We start from the raw sequence: 23,195 nt of genomic DNA, 5'->3' as shown, positions 1-23,195 counted from the left end.
TGACCCTTTTCGCGTGACGAAGGGGTTGTCGAAAAATAAGTAAAATAGCTTGACGTCATTTGTGACCAATGTACCAAGCCCTGAGTTTCTTTCCCATTATAATCAGAATATCAGCAAATTCTAATTGGAATTCAAGGGAGGATCCAATGGCGGAACGGTTTTTTATAACCGCAAATAATTTCCATTCCTCTTTCTAATTCAATAATATCCGAATTTAGAGAAAGAGTTCAACAAATAAACGAAAATCACAAAGGACCACTATTCATCACCTTAAATGCTTTGGAGAACAAAAAAGAAAGAAGAGAAAACGTCTCCTTTGTGAGGCTGGAAAACTTAAGATTTCCCTTTCATACCATGTCTCAGATAACATTCTATTTGGGTTATTCTGCTTTTATGCGGTTGAACGATGTAAACATCCAGAAATGGAAAATGAAAATAAGTCCATTCGTGCATCTTGTGTACGGCTTTATGGCATTGTTGTGAAACAGTGGAACACACAAAGTTGGTTTTCTTTTTCGTTTTACCATTTTATTTTCCAGCATTTTCCTAAGCATTTTCCTTTTATCTGATTAAATAACCTGAGGTTGGTAAATGTATGTTCAAGGGGGTTCCATTTTTTGTATTCTATTTAATTTTATAAGAGAAAAAATAAGGAAAAAGTTTCAGAACTTCGTTTAAATGATAAGCAAGGAATCGCCGAAATATAATTTTTTTTGTTTTCAAAGTCTGCAGTTCAGTTTGCGTATACTTTTGGCTGTGTAACGCTTTTAAAGCAAACAAAACCAATAAAATAAATCCGGCGAAATCCATAAATTTAATTACTTTACTCGGTTTTTATAGACATCCAGGTTTTTTCCTTGCGTTTGGGATGAGAAAATATGTTCAAAAGGGATGATCGCTTTTATATTGATTTTACGATAACGATACCCCCACGCCCTGTTCGAATATGTCCGGTATTCAGTGTCGAAAAGACTCGCAGTCTTGCGTTCATTTTTTGACCAAAATTCCAATCTTTTAGAGAAGTTGCAGCTGATGTTTATTTATCTTTCCTGATCCACGTGCAAACAATATCAAATCTCCCTATACGAAACGGAAGGAGTTACTAAGTTTCAGACAAATATTCATTGGCTGAATGTGACTTCACGCAAATCACTTTAGAAGAAGTCTAAGTTTTGATAAAACGTTAAGCTGAAAACTCACAAGTATATGAAATTGTCGATTCAGGTAACGTTTATATCAGTTTTCAGTTTAATACTATCCTTCGTCGCTCTACTGTGCAAGTAATAAAGGTTGTTGAGGCTACAGATGTGGAAATTGCTGGGAAGAACAATTCATATTTCTCGTGTACACAGGAATTAATTTCATTGCATTTTGAATTCATAAAAAATAGAGGTGTAGCGATGGCAGTGCCATCAGTGACAGTGATAAGAAATATTGGTAAAACCCACGCTCTATTTACTACGTTTAGGGAGACATATTTTCTTCATTTATCTCATTTAGATATGAGAAATGGTTGAATGTGGAAAACTCCCCATATACCTGACAAGATTTGGCCAGGGCATAACAACCACAGCATAACACCGTCAGAATTTATTTCGAACCGATCCGTTGTTACCGAGAAAAATTCCCCTAATTTCCCTTAACAGATCGAAAGTAATCCTATCTGCACCTCAAATTTGAATCCCTAATTTTTATCTGTGCAGCCAGTGTGCTATAGTAATTGTCTCAGTACTTACGATCATTTTCAGCGTTCAGCTCTATGCAACTCTTTTAGGTGCTTTTCCATTCGGAAAAACGTAAAATTTTCAACAGAAAAATAACTGTCTGAAAAGCAGCCTCAAGAGATTCCCTACGAAATTCCAAATGATAATAAATTTCAACAATGATGCGATTCAATCTGAACATTGCATTTAAATCGCGACATCAGGACCAAATAATTGCAGCTTAGATTGGAACATTTTACAATTTACAAACCGATTCTTGTTACAACCAATCAAATTATTTGCCACTTTGTTCCCTTTCGGTAATAAAAAAGGTTTGGCTGATTGGAAACAAATTGGGCAAATATTCTTCAATATCGATCAATTTTCTTGAGAATGTGGTATGTCTCAATTTAAACTATAGCCCAACTGTGTGTGCGTGACTACGTTGTTTCTTTTTTTGTTTGGGTAAACCATCCATCATTTTATCCATAAGTTTTGGTTAGTGAAAAATTTAACGTTCCGTTCATCCGGTGATGAAGAAACTAAGGATTGTTTGTTTTATATAATAAAAGACTACGACACGATTGTCAGTATATACGCGTCTCCAAAATATTATACACTTTTCCCTCGGCACTTTGAACCGCCACAGCGACAGCTGTCAATTATCGATAAATTGAAAAGCGAAAATGATGATAAGTATATTTTGTATCCAATTCAATTTTTATCACATGATACACAAAGACAGTGCGGTTTATTGCCATTTATGTTGTTGGAAATGCAGAAGGGATTCCCTTTTCTCCGTCATTCACCAAATTTCGTTGACAAATAAGTAGGGAAAACACAGAAAACGAATAAACAAATAGAACGATCCATCAGTGATGTGTTCATCACTCCAGAAATTCGATACATTAAGAGGGTATCGAGAAAATGGGATTTGAATTCTTTTATTTTTTCATATAAGATAATATACAACGTTTTGGGCTATATAATGTCGAACGCTGAGCACATAACTCCTATTACAATAAAATTTGTATTAGTTTCCAGAGGATTGTTACGTTCGATAGTCACAGAATTTATTGTTAAGAACCGAGCCATTTTGTCTTTGTCTCATACCGTCGAGAGATTTAAATATTTCAGTTGGTACAGTCAATGTAAATGTCGCACGATTGTACGTTTAAGCATTTTGTTAAATCTGAATAGGCTATGTAGCAAAATGTGTGTGAAAACAAACGATGTAATAGATTTCGTATTAAACACAAGGCATGACTTTAAACAAAAGAAGGTCCAGATTTCATGATTATTTTGCACGATTATAAACATGCATCGGTTATGTCGGGAATGAATTGAATTGAAGCTCTGACTCTACTTATGTGGTCAATGTAATTAGAGAACCAAAGGAAAGACAAAATTGTATGTTGCATAGGAGGTCATTAGAAAGACTAAGTCTTCTTTTGAATTCACTCATGTTATATGACTGTAAGTCCATCTATAATTTAGCTGAATATGCGGTTATACTACGTTATAACTCACAGCAATTAATAGAGAATTAACTATTATATACTAGGTGTATATTGCGAGCCCATTGTTCTGTAAATATGAATCCTACACCAACCAATATTTACTTTCTATCAAAACTTGGTCATTTTCTAAAGTTTCGTATTTCCAAACTTTTGTTTTAATAGTTAAATAAGCCATCGGATATATCGATCACATCCTTTTATACTATAAATATGGCAATGACAATATAATAGAAGTTACTGGCTGACTTCAATTTTTCATGTTTATTTTGATGTTGTTATAACACACATAAAAGAATAAAAACAGAAACCCGTTCGTCACCGTACACAGAGAGCGAAAATTGCTGTCCAATTATCTCAATTCTTCGAACTTCGCTTCAACGGAAATCTTTTTCCAATAATTTGTTATTTCGTCGAACCAAGAACGTTATAACAATATAAGTTTCGAAACGGAGCATCTACGTATCCAATGAAGCCGTGTACACAACAGAGCTTTTCTTTGATATAATAAATTGTTTGCTGAGTAGTGTATTTAAATTCTATTTATGGTTAACAATGTTAATAACAAAACTTGTTGGTTCGTGGAACGGCTCTAAAGCTTTACTCTCTATACATTTTAATGAGACGATCACGACACAATGTTCAAGTATGAAGAGTATTTTCATTATAAGTGAAGGATGTAGAGTTTCATACATAGTTTATATGGCATACATCACAGCTAATAATTGGTTACAAACTTTCAACTTAATTAAACACTCGACAATTACAAGCCCAAGTACAATATACACTATTATATACAATCCAAACAAGTTGAATGTTCGCATAAAGATGACGAAAATGTTGCAATATATCTATACCAAATTATATAATCAAAATATAATAATAGTATACGGCGTGTGTTGTTGTTACCTACGCTACGTATTGCCGTGTTATGGTACAGAGATTGGTTATATTATACTGGTGATGATAAATAAGTTTCCTCAAAACGGCTCTATTTATTTGCTTTGAGGCGTTTTTCGTGGGTGGGTGTAATTTTAGAGATCGTCTTTTTCTGCGTTCAATATTTCAAAACAATGTTTGTGTGTACGTGAGGGTTGTTGTCTTAATCGGATTAAATGGAGGGTTAATTTCTTTTACTTCGTTTTTTTTTTAATGAAAAAAATAGAAAGAAAAGAAAATTGATGTGCTCCTCTTCCGTTTATTTGGACTTCGATTATTATTTTTTATTATAAAAGTGATGCGATGAACCTTTTTTTCCGCTATCAAGAGTCGGGAAATACATTTTTTTACTTGAAATTGATTAATTGAAGTACTTGAATTTAACATTATTCTTCGCTTATTTTTTTGGGTATTTTGTGTTCCATCCATTAGAATATTATGTCTTGTTGAGTATCATGAATAATTTTTTGCAGGAGAGAAATTTCACGTTTTGTTAGATAAAATAAAAAATTAAATAAAATTCGACAAAGTGTTCCCAACCATGATAGTATACAATATGGTGGAATTGTTTTGCAAGCTTTCAAACACTTCAAACCTTCTAAATTCTATTCAGAAAATCATTGGAATTGAATTACTCTTTCAGTGAAGTAAATCAGACAGAAAAAGATTTTTCTATTGAAATTTCGCATAACATTCTTTGCGTGGATGCACACTGAAAATCTATTGTCCCAAATAGCTCCACATTCGATTTTGCTCATTCACTGAATACCTAGATTGTACTGTAAAGTCCTCTTTGTATTTCGGTAATTAAACGTTGAAGTGCTTTATGTTTTGTGTGTTTTGTATGTTCTAAGAATTATATGTTTGGTCATAAAACGTTACCAAAATTGATTTTCATAACGCTTATGATTCGCTAGATTGTTACATGCACAAAGGTATGACTTACTTCCTAGAAATTTCTTATTTCTCCTTCACTGTCGCCATGCCCTGATGAGAAAGTGACATTACTGAACTGAAAAACGTCTAAAGGCAGTACATTCCCCTCTAACATACAACAGTCACGTACCTACAGCGGCTAGGCAGAAGGCTTGACTTGTACATTAGCGTGTAACGTACGTACTTTATGAATGGTTCCCTTCCCTTCACAAGATATCCAGTTAAGTTCTATGCTTGTGAGAATTGATCAAAAATTGGGAAAAGAAAAGTTTTCCAATCCGTAAATCCCTAAATTTATGCAAAATAGTCGAAACTTTCTCAATTTTGTAGACATTTTTTTTTCTTCTTTCTATTGCCACTGAAATAACGAAAAACTTAAAACTGTCGCTATCATCTAGAGCTTTTAAGCTTCGAGATTATAATTTCAACAAAGCTGAACGTTAGAAAATGAATTCTACCGGTTCTATACGTCTAAACTACAATATTCAATTAAACAATCCCAACTTAATTGGAAATGAGGGTAAAAATATCTCCATGTTCGTCGTTAATAAGCAAAATAATCAATTAAATAATTGCTTCGTTCATTCATTCAATATAATACATTTTGTTATCGCCAGCGTCCATTTTTATCAAAATTCGTAAGAAACAAATGAATGTCTGTCGATAAGATTAATTTTGGATTTATTGCGTTCACCTGAAAACCCGTTAGTGTCCAGCGGCTGGACGGTGTATATAAGCCCAATTTATTTTTGTAATACATATGTAGTAAAGACATGCGTGGTGCAAATGGTGAAAGAGTTTCCGTTCTGTTCCAGAAATATATTCCTTTGTCGAACTGAAACCTTGTGTGTCGGTCGATCGATAAACTGTCATACTATTCTATCCACAGATGGCAAAGGTATTCAGAAGTACAAAATTATCTATTCTTTTACTTCCCTAGATCTATGTACAATCATCAGATAGAGATCTACGATCCAAAAATCGTAGTATTTGCGTTTGCCTATTAGGGTAGGTCCAAGATGATATTCAAGATGGGATCTGCCATCTTTAGATAGAAAGAGCTTTAATGGCCTTTCTATGGGAAACTGAGAAATTTCCTTGATTGTAGAAGTAAGGCCAGAGGGTAGAGGACAAAAAATCTTCGATTTGGGTATTTGCTTCTCAAGAAGATATAATGCCAATCTAGTGTAGGTCTAAAAGTTGAAAAATCAGCAAGTCTTTTTGTAACTTGTGAATTATGACTGTATATTAGAATTGAATGTAGCCTGGACGCCACTTGCTGTTGCAATTTTGACCACTGCACATTACTATATGACACGTCACGTACATACGGCCAGGTGTATTAGGAATAGACGACGACAGCTCAAAGCTCGCAGAAGCTCTTTAAATTAAATAATCCGAGTCTGATGATGCTATGATAGTACTGCTGCCAGAGATGCTCGTAGATGCACATAAAGGCACATGTAGAACTCTGCACAATGTTACCTCACTGTGTAATTCTGTCGCTGAACAGCACCTGACTATGATTTACGGCTTGAAACGGTTAGCATAAATATTTTATTCAAAAATTGATTAATTTCTAAACGCAAGCAAATCCAGAACGGGTCCATACGGAAAAAAATATGTCGCAAGAAAAAAGGTAAAATTTATTTCGCTCGACGTATTCGACTATGTGATACCGTATAGCGTGTGTGTACAACATTGTTAAACCGTATAACACGGAATTGTGCCACACACACCCGAATCTATGTAGGAAACGATACAATCAAGATTGTTTGCCACAAAGATTGCTATATGTGATTTTAAATCACATTTTATGAAGCCATATACAGTTTTACCAAGTTTTACCCTACACCTTGAGTCCCTCCAGGCAATCCGAATGTAACAATTTTTTTTTTATTATTTGCATCGAATGGTAAAAGGTATACATGGGACGTAATTTAACGGAATAAAAGGACTATTTAATGAACAATTGTTGTATGGGACTTCCAGTGATAAATGTATACGAACATCCGGGGGAATAATAAAAGCCGAAAGCATCACATACCCTAAACAACAAGACAATGGTTGTGTGGTTACCCTTGAAAATTAAATATTTTGTTTTTATATCCGGTCAAGGATTGGTCTGTAAATGATACAACAACCCCCATGGTGACGATTCACAAAAGCCCACAGAAATTTTTGAAAGGAAACAACAGACCAAAAAAAAAAGTTGTAAACAATTGAATGACTTTGTGTTGTTTCTGAAACAATATATATAAGTTACACCCGAAAAACATGGCCGCACTTTTTCCATTCAAGCTTGAAATACTTTACACGCTACCATCCAAAAAATACACAGTCAACAGATGATTGTAACACAAAAAAAAGCTTCATAAAAGCACTTCTATCATTCATTTCTATTTTACATTTTGTTGTTGTTGCTGATGTGTTTTGTTGTTGTCGCTGGAATAAGAGACGAGAATGTGTACAGTTACACGTAGATTTGGCGCACACACAATTTTATTTTTTAAATCGAAATAGTTTATTGTGGTCACAACTCAGGACTTCAGGTCTTTGAAATTTGTCACCGGAACGAAATATTTTCTGTTTATTTCTTCTCATAAATAATTATTTTGAACAACTGTTCTGCCCCGATAAATCTAATGGCTGTTCACATCAATTCATTCTGAAATGAATCGTTCACAAAATGCAAGATCAATTTTCATCTAAAAATGTTTTCCACTTTGAAACAAATCGGACAAACTAAATGCCAAAACAAAACTTTCATTCAGTCGAATCACCATTGAAGGATGTGTGTTCCACGACGGATGCTCGCGAACTGTTTTATAAATATGCAAAGGTGTCTCGTCGTCTCGTTTTTCGAAATGTCTTACGGAGTTCGTGCTTTTTGTGTGGTATTTTGTTTGGAAAATCGGAAAAACTACTGCGAATGTGTGAGTGAATTGACAGTTACTGAGAGTGTGTGTTTGTAACGTATACATGCGACTGCTGTTTGAAGTTTGATAACCCAGCATTCGTGGCATAGAGAGTTGTTTTTGTTGCGAATGGTGCTTTATAATGTGGAAACAGGAAAGATAGTGAATGACGAGAATTGTGTGTAAAGTGATGCGCAAGGATGGCTGAGCCGAAGGAAATGAAATGAGAAAAATCGGAATGTTGACGATTCTCATAATAATTGTTCGGTGCTCGATGTTATAACAGTGAGAGGAAAGAGTGTGCGTTCGAATCGGAACGAATGTTATACTTCTTGTCGAGTGGATTTATGTGGAAAAGCGGTACGTATTTATAATGCAAAGGCAAACATTTAATTCTAATTAATTATTCGGAAAAGAAGACGAAGAAGAGAGAGAGGAATTGAAATTTCGAAAATTTATTGTTACGGAAGTGAAAACGTACTAAAGCTCAATTATATCGATCATTTAGCATGAAAATTCAGAATTAATTGCCCATCACTAGACTGTAAGCGCCAAGTAACGCAAAATTTAATATTCTGTTTGAAATGCAAATTTTTTCTTGGAATAAATTTCTATTAAAATTGATCTTTAGGGGCTACACATACAACTGGGTGTATAATGAGAGTTTCACTCTAGTCCTGTACCTTTCTTTTCTGATTCTAAAAAGGGTTTACAACAGGTTGAGTCAGGTTGACCTGATGAGGAAATTAACTTTGACCGGACCTGAATCTTCTGAAAGGAAATTTTTAAAATAATTTTCGATTGATCAGATCCACGTATTTGGGCATTATCGGCTTGTGTTCATTACAAAAAGTTCGTCAAAAAACTTTCAGATCGACAGGTGAAGACAACCAGATAATCGTCGTGAATCAGTTAACCGAATAAGACAGTGTTTCTAAGCCTAAGCCATGGTAATAGTCTTTTTTAGCGAGTTCAATTCCAGAACCTACCTTCGGATAGTGGTGGAAAGCTCTCACTCGTTAGGAAAACAATCATTGTTTCCACTGGCTGGACGAATTTACAATGTTTAGTTTTCCGCTTTATATCGCAAGCCCTTTCGTATCGGTAAAAGATTGTAATTTATTCATTTACACGAGGAAAAAGTCCATTTTCTTTCAAATTATTCATCAAACAAAGTATCCATTAAATGAATCAGAAAGCCCTCGTAAAAGTTGTGCTTTTACCAAACACATTACGATTAAACGGTTACCATATTTCCAGCCAGAAATGAAAATGAGTTGAATAATTACGCGCTGTCGTCTTTTACATTACGAGATTTTTTTTTAAATATTTTAAATGGCATGCCGACCGAAGTTGTTGATGACATTTTAACTATAAAATCATTGCGGTATTTGAAAGAATAATTACTGTTTGTGGAAAATAGAAAGAAGAAACTGGGACAAGTTTGAAATAAAAATGAAGCAATTTTCCATACATTCATTTGTACTTCGCTCAACACATTAAATATTCTCAAAAACATTTGATATGCAAACACTTAAGTGCTGTAATATTTTCAATAATTTAAAGCCATTGGAATAAAACGTTATAGACAGTGCTTCTCTGAAAAGTCTATGTTTTTTAGCCTACATTTGTGCGTTTTTTATTGTAATTTTGATGTGATCTTTTTTACAAAAATCTAAGGCGACATTACCGACCACAAATGTGTTTACACCCGCTGCTCCACGAGCTCTGATGAAAGTCAGGAACTTATGGAAATTTATGAAAAATACAATACGAAACGCCCAAATGTAGACTCTGAGACTTATCTTCAGAAACACAAAAAAACGCACAACGGAATGCAGCAGAGCACCGGTGGCTCTTAATGCAATCAACGCAACGATCAACGTCTCAAAAACATCGCCTAATCTTTTTTTGAGGGACATACCATCCTGCTACCATCTGCGATATCAGCGACGATAAAAGTAAGGATTGATGTGTAACTAACATCATAGAAAATTTAATGTTAAATCTAGCGAAGTGAAAGATTTTCTATTTTTGCGTTCTATTTTAATTATGTCGAGAAACATTATTTTATTCGGAGCGGGTGTAAAGAGTGATTTTAATCCAGCTATAAAGATGAAGATGAGTTATTGTTTCGAGTCTTGTTGCAATTTCCAACTCTACCGTCGAATGAAAGTCCGCGAAACGAAGTTTGAAGGAAAACAAATTATTCAAAAGTAGTACTGGTAACACTGAGTCGGGTAAAAATTTATATTTAAACTCGTTCCTCATATTTCTCATTTCACTATCATGCAACTACTTTTCTCCACTTCCTCCCGTTATTTTGGCTTACAATAAAATAAGCGCTGGTAACGGTATTCAACAACTTCCGCGTTCCGCACCGCATATTAACTTCCCTCACGTTATTATAATACTCTGTGTCTCAGATGTATTCAGAAGTCTTTTTCCATATGAGAATGTAATGTAGCACATAGTTTACAGGACAAGAAGATATCAAGCTTTGAGTGTGAAATCTTTTGGACCGAGTCGGAGGCTATACTTTGACTTCTGTTTGCAAAGAAAGTCACTCGATCCAAGTAGGGAGCATTAGGAGTAATTTTTTCCAGTTCGATTTTTTTGTCAGCCGATAACACAATCAATATTTGTCTAATCAATTTTCAAAACTTTGAAGGACCGATAAATTGTCCTGCGAGTATTGAGATTGATAAGTAATGGTTTTTTCTATCTTCTCATCCCGCCTGAACTTTTATGTAATGTGAGAGCATATAGTATGTTATGTACGTGAAATATACGTTGGACTTAAAGCAACGGAAATTTTAGCACGATAGAATTTTACACCACACAGTGCTTGTAATTTTGGATGAGTTTTTTTTTCTGTTGTTTCCTTTCGTATTATATAATCATGGTAAAACAAATGAAAGTCGAGCAAGCAAGCGAATGCTTCCAAATTTCGGTTGTGCTTTTTTAACTTTATCATCCGCTCATTTGTTATTTAATACCGTTGTTTTGTAACGTACACATCCAAGTTGCTGTTCGGAAAGAAGGATTTTCATTTTTGTTTTGCTTGTTCCGCTTTTCATTTTGATGAATTGGATTTGCTGGTGGGTACGAGTGAGATTTGGTTTTGTGATTTTATTTTTTTTTCCACCAAAAATTGGTTTTCTTTAGTTCATTATTCATCTTCCTTTTTTTTGGCGTGGGGATACGTTTCGTTCTAATAGCGCGCAATATGATTAGGGCTTTGGGGAATCGAGTTAAAATACAATTTTAAATCGAGAAGCCGACGAGACAGAAGTGTTATTGAACTCGCGAAGGTAATTTTTGTGTTACGCTTTGGTTGATGAATGGAAAATTACAGCGAGTTTTTTGGATTAATTTTGCAATAAATTTCATTCATAACGATTAGCTTCTATGGGCATGTATACGTATACATTGAACGCCATGATTTATTTGTGCAGTACCACTTTACCACATTTAAAAAAAAAATCCAAAAAAGTGGCACATTCTTTCTTAGATATTTAGGCTTCATCTGTATCAGCTGCTCACCATTTGACGCCTACATCAACTCTACACTAACCTGTTTTACCTATCTTAACATTTAACAGACGAACGTATGATTATATCTACTACTTCATTTGATCTGAGAATGCTCAGATTGATAGAAGATCTTTTACTTCATTTGCTGTCGCATCATTGAATCCGTCTTTCGACGTTGTGCATTAATATGCAGTTCAAAAAAACAATTTCTCATCAGGTCACGGCAACATTGGTACTTGATAGAAAGCTCCAGGAACACTATATCAATTTGTACACGAACAATTCTAGCAAATTGTAATCGAAATGAAATTCCAATTCACCACCATCCTTGCAGACTCGTGGCGCTCTTTGGTTGAATAATAAACTGTCATAACAATTCATGAAGGATAAGGGGATTGATCAATATTTAACTAGTTTCTCTGATTATGGTTCAACTCAACTAGATTTTGAACCGGTTCAGTCAGAATTGTTTCGGTTTGGCAAACGTTTTTTTTCCTGCTACGGTTGAGATTCGAATCTTCACAGTGGCGAATCAATAATTCAATGTGAGTTATTGAGTTATTCAACTGGTTATTCGACTGATTGGAATCATTAAAGTATCAGAACATGTCCAAGTCTTGGCAGCAAGGAACAATGTCTCAATAAAACTAAAATCAATTTAACTACTGAAATTCGATCAAAGTGTTTTTCATCCAAAATCGATGGATGATTGCTCTTAATCAGGCGCCCGGTTCACCGAATAAACCGCCTTAGTTCCACAATAGACACAAAGTGATAAATGACAAAAATATCATTTGAGATATTCATATATGACGGCGAAAACATTTTATTCAAATATCTCTCAGTAATACCTCAAAGCGCAAACATAAATTTTATTCATCCGAAAAGAAGCATTTCGTTCTGTAGGCGCTGAAGGTTGAGAAAGGAAAAAAAAATGAAGAAAGAAATTTCTTACTTCTCATCCGCCCGCAAAGAGATGCTTCCCCATAAATACCATATTTATGGGCTATGCCAGTTACCCATAAACCTTAAGCAATATTTAACCACGAAATACGATTTATCATGGATATATTGTGTGGCTTTGGTACACATCTTTCATATCACACTGTACGCGTTCTACGGTTATAACATCAAAAAATTCATATCTTACACGGAAAATTTGCTTGTGGTGGAAATTTTTCATTTCGTTTACGTTTTTTTTTGCCGCCGTTGTTGTTGTTTGTTTCAAAATATAAGATGACGAAGTCTGCAATTCATAAATAGATCCCCTTTTCGCATCTAATAAAGTCTCTAATTAATCTTTATTCAGCTAACTCGCTTAACATTTTCTTAAATTTACAACAATGGAGTGAGTTTGCTATTATTTCGCAACCGGAAAAAAACCCAACAAAAATAAATTGTAATACCATGTCTCGGCTCGGGTAAAAGTATCATTTTAGTGACGTGGATGTTACCATTACCTATTCTAACGTATACCACACCTTGAAGCTCTGTCTACATTCACTTGTCACAACATCACACAATTATTATAGCTCTATACCCTTGCGGTTTAAACCACAAAAGTAGCTTAACGTGCTTCTCTCGGTTCATTGGTAAACATGTTCTATTCATTGAATTATTTTTTTTCCCTACCAAGGTATTACGTTCTGAGCCCGGTGATAGTGTTATATATACGTTTGCTGATTTTGGATTAACGAACAAAAGGATTTGGTGGAGTCTATTTTTGTTGTAGATGAAAATGTATAACGTGCATCTGAATGTAAGTAAAGAGTCGAGTCATATAATATTTGTAGAATCATTGCGTTTGTGTTATTTGAAGCGTTATAAGCAAACTCGCCAGACGAACATCATTTTTTCCAAACACTTTTAAAGCACATTTTGAACGCAAAAATCGACATCATATGCAAAAAAAAGATTAAGAGTAGAATGTGCTGCTAATGAATACTAGGCCCCACTGTTTGTGGGTCGGGTCCCTTGACTGCCCTTTTAAATTTAGGGAAATTAAAGTAAATTGATTTTTTTTATTGAAATGAGGAAAGTTAGCAATGCCCAGTGATAAACACACTGGATTCTTACTTGTACATGTATATCTGACCATCTACGAACTTGAATACAACTAAAATTGGTTCCGGATTTCTCGAGATATCGTTAAATCCGAAAGCCAGACAAAATGCTTTTGGGAATTACTTCCAGATCATTTGTCCAACATCGACCACCTACGAACTTAACCTGAGGAATTTTATTCTTCGTCGATTAAAACTAAAATTTCCAAAATCGGTTTCGATTTACTCAGTTATCGTGCTGCCAAAAAACCATAAAAAAACTCTTTTGGGAATAACTCCCAGATCAGTAGATATTGACCATCTACGAACTTGACCTCAGGAATTTAATTCCTCGTCGAATGAAACTAAATTTTTGAAAATCGGTTCAGAATTGCTCAAGTTATCGTGCTATCAAGCGCTACATACATTTCAGTATTTTCCGTTTTTTGCATTTCATACAATTTACAAAATCGATCATAGTGAGCGTATTTTATGATATATGACCCTTGACTTAACAGTCAAGGGAATTGACTTAACAGTCAAGGGAATAATGGCAGAGGGAGATGTAAATTCCTTCTTTTTGGTTACCATTTTTTTAAATAGGTTCATATTATCTAGTACATGAAACTCTTGGATCCTAAGATACGACCGCAGAATCACCATTAAGCAGCATTTATGGCCGGGAAAATTGTTGATTAAAGTATGGGTTTTTGCTTCTACTTTGGCAACGCAACGAAGCTGCTAATAAATTTGTTTAAGAGAATATTAGGTCCCAAACGAATCGCAGTCACATAATAGCAACAAGTAGAATTGGATCGGAAAAATGGAAAGAGTTGTGGTAGATAAACATCTAGGAGTGAATATGAATGTTGTAAAAAGAATAAGAAGTAGCCAAAATAGAATTATTTTCAACTAAAATATCTTCGGGATCTCCCTCAAAAATCTGATCTTCCGTTTCACAACTAACCCTTAATAATTCTTCTCTTCTTAATGGTTTAGGATCAAATGGAAGTGGAAGATTTTAGATAAGAGTCCAACAATCTTGTAAACGGTCTGATGAAATGGTCCTTACTCCCTACACTAGGTTCTTCAGTGTATAACAAAAGAATATCATTTTTGTATAATCGGCAGTATTGCACTAAAAAGTTTTCAATCTGGACTCTGTTGCATCATTAATTGAAAGAGATTGTTCCATCTCACTAAACTAAAAGAAAATTTACCACTTCCATTTAACCAAGCGTCTCTCGTATATTTTATAATCCAGTAACGTCATGAAATATGTACGAAATCGGCCACACCAACCAGAGGAGAACGTGTGTGTATGCGCTCCATAAATTTGTTAAATGAATTTTATATTTCAATTTCCGCATGTTTTATGAAGTCGAACGATGACGTTCACGGAAAATGCTTTGGTAGACTGGTGTATATGTGTTAAGCGGAAACATTCGCTTTTGATGGTACATTTAGGAAATGAACAGAAGTAATGCAATAGTTTGGCAGGTTTTTAACAGAGCTACGAATCTACTAACGTATCGCATCGCAGTTGGGAATATGTGTAATAATTGACAATTTACTGTAGCTGATGATCAGGTGAAGTCCCAAGCTTTTAAAGAGCTTTCGACAGCTTCAAGCTTCAGAGCTCAGAGCTTTCTAAAGCTGTCCAAAGCTCCGAAAAATTGGGATACGATGTTTTGCCTCAACACGGTAGTACAATGTACTGAATTTGTAACTGCCAACGCAATAAGCCCCATTTTCGGCTTCGATCAGTCAACTCAAAAAATAGTTCATCGAAAAATATTAAGCAAATTCAATAGACCGATCAGGGTAACTGTAATGGAATGAGCCACAAAAAACGAGCAAGGCGAACCGAAAAGGAGACATGGTAACTGTAATGAAATGAAACACAACAAACGATCAGAGCCTGACTGGCTACATGAAGACCATTCGGACAATCACTAAGATCCTTAAAGGGACTGCCAAAATATTTTTGGCAACCCATTGCAGCTGCATGTAAAAAAAGCGAATTACCCATAAAGCTTTGCTAGATCGGCCAATATGACCAGAACGTGCCTGTAAACGATTATGCACTGACTCCGGGACTGTAATCAAAGGTTCAATGTTTTAACCGATTTTGTGATAATTTTTACGATTATGAGAATCAATAAACCACACGCTATTAATACTAACAGCAACGTACCCATCCCACATCCACCACTGTTCGTTTACACACAGCTTATGGTGTATCACACAGGATTTGTATGATAATACACTGATTCTATTCGATAATAAAAGTGATAATTAAAGCCCGTATCCAAGCATCTAAGTGCTACTCCACTTCGACATTAAAACGTACTTCAATATTCAAGAACGTGTAAATGCATTTCATTAAAAAGTTCTTTACCCTCACACCCCATTTACATCCTCCTCATGCTGTACATTTTATCGTTACATCACACAACCATCCCAGTGTTCTGTGTGGTAACAAACAAATTAAAATAATGAGTTTTTTGCTTGGACCAACTTCCCAGCAAGTCCTGTAACAGCCAACACGATTCCATATAATTTTTTTTATCATGCGAAAAATGGAAAAATTGTTTGGTTCATACTTTATCTTCCATGGACTTATGCTATCTCATACATTATCAATTTGTTTTTGGTACGGTTAAAGTGAGTGTAAAAATACGGTGCCAGATAACTGGGGAAACTTGGTAAAAGGTACAAAAGCTCATTAAAAAGAAGTGGCAGTTTGTTTGGTTTACTTTAATAGAAATGAATGTTTCAGTACTACTTTTGCATTGAAAATTTCTTTTTTCAGCACTAGTTCTGTTGCTCGTTGGACTCTTTTTAATTTTTATTGAAAGAAATTTATGGAAACAATTTTTTGTCAAGGCTTTGTCGAGGTTTAATTAATAAATCGATTCGTAAAACCGTTCAGCTTGAGAGCTTTGAGCTTCTTTTGGATTCAGTGAAATATTCTACTTTTCCAATGGAATCCAAAAGAAGCTCTAAGCTTTCAAAAGCTCTCTAAAGCACAAACACAACACTTGTTTTTTGGCTTAACACAGATGCATATCGCTCTGCAAGTTTTATTCGTTACACCCCGCTTTTTATGCTTTCAGCAAGAGAGTCTGTGCACTCTCTCATCATTCTAAACACACAAGTTGAATTAACCTGGTTAAAAGAGTGATTATTTATTAAATATGTTAACGACCAGTTGCTTAACGTGTTGATGGCTAATTACAAGAAATATCTGACATTGTATCTGTATGGGATCGAATTGTACACTTCATCTATTAAATTGTCATTGTCAACGACCACAGCTCAAAATCTTGAACTAAAACTGATTCTTTTACTCGGAGAAATATGCCATTTGAAAGCTAGAGACAAAGTTTAGAACGGTTATGTCATCAACTATCGCTATCTGAGATAGAATATTTAATATGCTACAAGATGTGGCTGTGTATACGACCTTTTACAGCAAAATTTAATTTAATGTTAAATCGTTTGAAGTAAAAGATTTTGTATAAATCTGTCGGAAATACTTCTGACAATTAAAATAGCAGACACGGTAATGCCTTTACTGTATGTGGAAGAATAAGATTCTTGTGATCAAAAACTATTTACACAATTTTTGCCGTGTAATTACATAGATCGTGCGAATCTATGAATGTTTCTGTCTTTCAACCATTTTTAGACCCGTACGAAGTACTGGGGTCTTATAGGTTTACGCATACGTTTGTAACACGTCGAATTGGACTCCCTGAGTAAGGGGAAACCTATTGTGGTTGTCCAGAGATGCCAAATCAGCAAGAAAAAAAATGTCCGTCTGTCCGTCCGTCCGTCCGTCTGTCTGTCTGCACGATAACTTGAGTAAAACGCATCCGATTTTGAAAATTCTTTTTTTCCCCGTTTGGTAATGTCAAAAGACAGGCTAAGTTCGAAGATGAGTGATTTTGGATCGACCCCTCCTGAGCTGGGGCCCAATAAGTGCTTTACGGTTTTTCGAAGATATCTCCGGACATTTAAACGCTATACTCGTAAATGTACATCGAATGAAAGATATTTAAAATACCGATCGACAAAAAAAAAGTTTATGGAAATCGGATGACCGACTCGTGAGTTAGATCCCTTGGTGTGAAACAGGCACAGGGCGGCAAGCAGTTTTTGCTTGTAGGTCGGCCAAATTTGAACATATTTCGTTCGTTTTAGCTTTATTAGATAGGTATTGACCGTACCAATCAGGGAAAAAAAAGTTTATGAAATTATGTTCTCCGGAGCGTGAGCTAGGTCTCTTGGAGTGAGCTCTCATCTGGCTACTCGGCCGTACAGTGAACGTGGAGTATTTTGTCAATATCTCGAGTAAATTTTGACCGAATTTCATGATTTTTTTTTTGTTTGAAAGGTATTAACGAATGTAAAGCGTCGGTACTATTTTCGGTTTCCTAACAAAATGGCTGCCGGCGGCCATATTGGATTTTAGTAAAACGATATAAAGTGGGAAAAATGATGCTTAGAGAGTTTCTGTTAACATGGAAATAATGTGTTAAGTGTGAGGGGTTTCAGGGATTCCATGTATGAACATCTATATATACCTATATACAGCTATATTGAGCTATATACAGGCATATAGAGCTATATAATAGCATATTCCTCTGTGAAATGTTTATTTACAGTGAAATATAGGTAAATATAGCGGTATATAGCTGTTTAAATAGGAATTTATGAAATTTGACTTCGTACGGGGCTGTCTATATTGCCTCCGGCAATTTAATTGTATATGATAACAAGGCAAAGAGTGGATAATGTAAGTGATTTAAAAGGAAGAATAGTTTTTCAGCAGAGAAGAAAATGAAGTAAGAGAAATGAAGAGTTTCACATTAAAGGCTTTTGATACGAATAGGTGTTTCGTACGGGTCGGCGTTAGCTATGTTTTTTTATTAAATAAAAAATGGAACAAAATAACATGATGACACCCCATCATACCTCTGCTCCACTTTTTGCAACACAATAAATAAACCAGAGGAATTCTTTTTTGTTCGAAGCTGCACACGTTCCCAGAATAAGAAAATAATTTCAAAATGTAAATCGATATTTTTCAATTATTTTTCTAATTTCTGAATTTATTGCTGGTATACTTGTATGCTATGCTGGTGTATACAAATACGTTCGTTTTCGCCATTAAACATCACGTTAAAATCGATGCGAGTCAAAAGAAAATTCAATTAACCCCAATATTCTTGTTGCATGGAATTTATTAATAAAATAACTGCGGTGTAGTAACGACGTCTTCGCCTTGCTAGACAAACTCTGTTTGTTGTTCACCGTTTAAAGCCATTTACGAGATCCTTGAGGTGAACGTTTCTAGATGACAAAGAGCGAAGCAACAACAAAACAATTTGAACACAAACGACGGTGTTAACATCGTCATTCGCTTGTTCAAAGACATAGATATAACATCACAATGAACCGTTTTTTTTCTCGCCATGATACGTAAACGAGAACAGAATGCAAAAATTTAATGGCGTGCGACGTGTTAATATGCGTGACGCGTTCCACTTTTTTATTATTATTATTCTCGCCCATTTATATAATAGTTATTTGCTTACCGAGAGCGGAGCTAGAGCCGCAATCGTCTCGAGTTAAAATCTTCTATTTTCTGCCAGAGGTGAACACAATGTTTATGTATAAGGTCTGATTAACTGTTTTACTCCACGAAACAATAACGTAAATTTGCTGCACACCTTCTCAAAACAAATACAAAAGGGACAGTTTGGGAGAGAAAATTTCTATTTTCTACACTGTCAAAACAAGAGGCGAGAAAATAACTTCACTTTCTCATGGCCTTTTAAGTGGAGAAAATAAGGGTAATCACACCGCACATATGAAAAATAATGTACCGAACAGAGACTAACACCACCCCCGTTTGTGTGGTGACTTATACCATTCCCCTATATCTAGCAAGTCGCACCAGCAAAAGCTGTATGGATGCTTTTAAAATCTATTGAATCGTATCTGTCTGCGTATGAATGTGGAGAAAAGGTTTCTTAAGTGGTGTATAGGTTTTGCCGATGTGAAGCGATCGAAAACGTTTTGGGTGTGAAAAATGGGACATGCAAGTAAAGGTAGATTCGTATGGATTGTGACGACGAGTTGTAAGGGGATTATAGTAAATGCGGGATGATTCAGCAAATTCGAATGAAAAATTAACCGTTTGAGCATCTGGTGAAAAGAAACTTACATTTTTAGAAAAAGTATGGCAGGTGGTATCTGAAGACAAAGTAAAGTTGGTCTGATATAAAGGAGTAAATTCTTCGCAATTCTAAGATACCGTCTCCATGGCAGTAATGGCTCCTAATGATTCCTTGGAAGCCACATATAGGTTTGCCCCTCAATTCGCACTGGTAATCTCTCTATTTGCACATATTTACGTGACAGCATTTATACAATTCAATTTACTGCATTTGAGCTCAGATATGACTTCATCGGAACTATCAATATGTGGAAGTTTCGTCTAGAGCTTTGAGTTCTCGACGAAATTTAACTTTATACACAGATAAGAACTTGAGATTAAAATTTTAGGTCCGCCTGGGATTACTTTCGATTTGTAAGGGACGGTTAGGGATTAAAGAGCGTATTTTAATCTCACGCGGATTTACTTTTCTGTAACAACAGTTCGAAGTAAACTCCGATTGTATTAAGAACGGCTGGAAACCTCTAAAAAATGAAAGTGATTCCTGAGGGATTAAATTTTAATTCCAAAAAAGATTCGGTCGTGTACTATTAATCCCCTAATAGATTTAAGGCTACTTTCATATTTATATCTGTGTGCGAACCATGCCATTTCGACAGTCTTTGAAAATGTATTTTAATCGTTACAACCGTAATGCTAAGTGTCAATATGACCCATTCGTTGGCATTAATCTACCCACATCAATAGTCCATCGTTCCAGTACGATTGCATTTAATGCCATTTATTCACAATACCAACGATGAGGTAAAGTAAAGCCCAAGAATTTAATTTACTATCAACATTCATCGACGAACGTATAATTGAATTTCTGATGGTAATGTAATATGCTGTTCCCGAAGCGTTATGTACACCAAAATGGATTGCGGACCCACACACAATACCGTATTGATTAACATTCGAATATCGAATTTAGTCTGAGCTCTTGTATTTTTCTATAAAAGATATTCAATCAAATAATGTAACCGAGCCAACAACAGCAACAACAACAAAAGATTCCGAAAAGTAAAGGCAGCCACAGCGAAAGACAATAAACGGAACAGCAATATCCGTTTAGGTATCGTTTGTATTCGTCGATAAAGGTAGATTTTACCGCCAATATCGTCGTTACCATTCAACCCATATAGCAATGGTAGCAACTTTTCGGGGAGCCACAGATGACGTTCATAACATTGTAAATTATTGATGATATTGCCAACAGGAACAGGATATCGGCGGATATCAATCATTCCAAATAATCGAACATTCAATAAGTCTTACAACACAAAGCAAACATTATTTTACGTTTGAGGTATCCACAATAATTTATATTGTGTGCCGGTCGCCCGCCCCCCATTTCGACGATCTGTATCTTTCATTCATAAGAGGAGATACATTTATGTATTCTCTCCACCACATACCGAATCCGAATCCTTCATCCAAAAAATAACGATTTATAAATTTGGTATCGTTCTTCAGTTTAATGGTATATACGTTGGGTCAGCGTTGCTGAAAAATGAGAGCACAATATACCACTTTGCGTTTTTTTTTCTTCGTCGTTTTGTTATTTTTATAGATTTTTATGAGTGGTTTTTGAGGAAAAATAAATATTATTGTTGAAGAGCGGACAATGGAACGGAGGAAAAGCGGTTTGTTGCCCGGGGTGAATTCGGTAATCTTATAGCATAATAACATATGCCACTCATGTTCAACACTAACAGTGAAAATGTGTGCACCCAGAAGATGATGATGATGTGTGGTTAGAAAGATTCAAATTGATTGAAGTTTGTTGAAATTTGGGGAAAAAGTTATCGGATTTTCCGATTGATTCGTTTGATTGTCATGACTACACAGTTTGTACACCATTACGTAATCGCAAGCTGAATTATAGCATTATGTGAGATGCATTTGATGCATTTCATTCAGCTTTCACCATCGACTTCTACAAACCTAATCTGTTCAATCAGTGCATCAAGACATTTAGCTCTCCATGTAGTTGATAGTTTGTTTAAACAGTTAAGTCTTCGCCTCTATTCCATTGTTTAAACGAACTGTTACGTAAGCGGAGAGCTAAACGGTGTAGGTGAGGGCATGTTTTTATTGACACGAAGTAGATCTAACTCAAGTTTGACTTTTGTTATGCTGACAGAAAAAACAAAAGAAAATTTAAATTAGGTCTCTTTTCCGTATCTATGTGCTGTGCAGCTGTATTAACTATAACTACACGCAGAAACACGAAAGAGACCTAATTCATAATTTTGTACTACTCGACTTTGAAAGGAGAACTAAAGCAAAACGTCGGTATGTACAACTCTTTTGTTCTTTTGTCATGATTGACAGTGTAACTAAAGAAAAATTTAAACTAGGTCTCTTTCGCATAGGTATATATGTAACTAGAGTTACGCATTGCATATATGAAGGAGAAATATACACGACGTCATGTAAAAAAGAAAAACGTAGGCTAACTGTGGAGTGTGGATTTACATAGCAACGTAAAAGTGACAGATGCAAAAATTTTCTCATACGGCAACTCGAAATTTCATTCATAATTTTAATTTTATGAATGAAATTTCGGGTTGCAGTATTTAAAAAACATTGCATCTGTCACTTTTACGTTGCTATGTAAATCCACGGTAAGAGACCTGTGTTGGTAACACTGATTTTGAGCTAGTTGCATGTCAAAATTCAAAATTTTTCTTCTGTTATTTTGTCAAATTTGACAGGCGAACAAAGAAAATTTTTGAATTAGGTCTCTTTCGAATCACTATGTACAGGTACATACCTCATTACAAATTTTTATTTTTTTTCCTGGCAGATTTGACAAAATTTCAGAAAAAAGTTTGAATCTCTTTTGCGCTGCTATGGGTGCACCTGCAGTAACTCTACCAGTAGCTACACATAGAGATGCGGAGAATTCAACTTTTTTTTTTGTTTTTTCTATTTTGTCAGCAGGAGAACAGAAGTTTTTTTTTTAATTAGTCTCTAGTTTCATTGATTTTTAATAGCTTGAAGATCGACTAGAATGTAACCATAAAGCGCTGTAGACATTAAATCAACATTTCTGTGCCGATAAGCCTCATTACAACTTTATGTGTTGAAAGAAAAAGATGTCTGGTTTTGATCGAAACGAATAAAGAAAAATTAAAGGTCCACAAAAGACATACAACAATTTATGCATGACAACCGCAATGACAGGCTCATAAATCTTTTCAACGGATTTTTTTTTCGTCCCCATTTTCTGGCATGATTTTGCAACTTTAAAATCGTCTTTAGTTTTTTATGTTCATTATATGCGCATTATTTACTTATATACCGACAAGGACATGAACAACTAAAACATGTACTGAATTCTACATTATAAACGTAAATGAGATATT

At 35.1% G+C, this 23,195-nt stretch overlaps 1 protein-coding gene across 8 annotated transcripts in view; it reads right to left on the bottom strand.

Moving 5' to 3' along the window:
- Positions 1-23,195, bottom strand: part of LOC119076446 — a 148,904-nt gene that overhangs the window by 53,396 nt on the left and 72,313 nt on the right. The gene's annotated exons all lie outside the window — the stretch shown is intronic.

Source organism: Bradysia coprophila, unplaced genomic scaffold (assembly GCF_014529535.1).
Source record: "Bradysia coprophila strain Holo2 unplaced genomic scaffold, BU_Bcop_v1 contig_232, whole genome shotgun sequence".
NCBI classification, from domain to species: domain Eukaryota; kingdom Metazoa; phylum Arthropoda; class Insecta; order Diptera; family Sciaridae; genus Bradysia; species Bradysia coprophila.
This window is presented reverse-complemented; position numbering and strand designations above follow the sequence as displayed.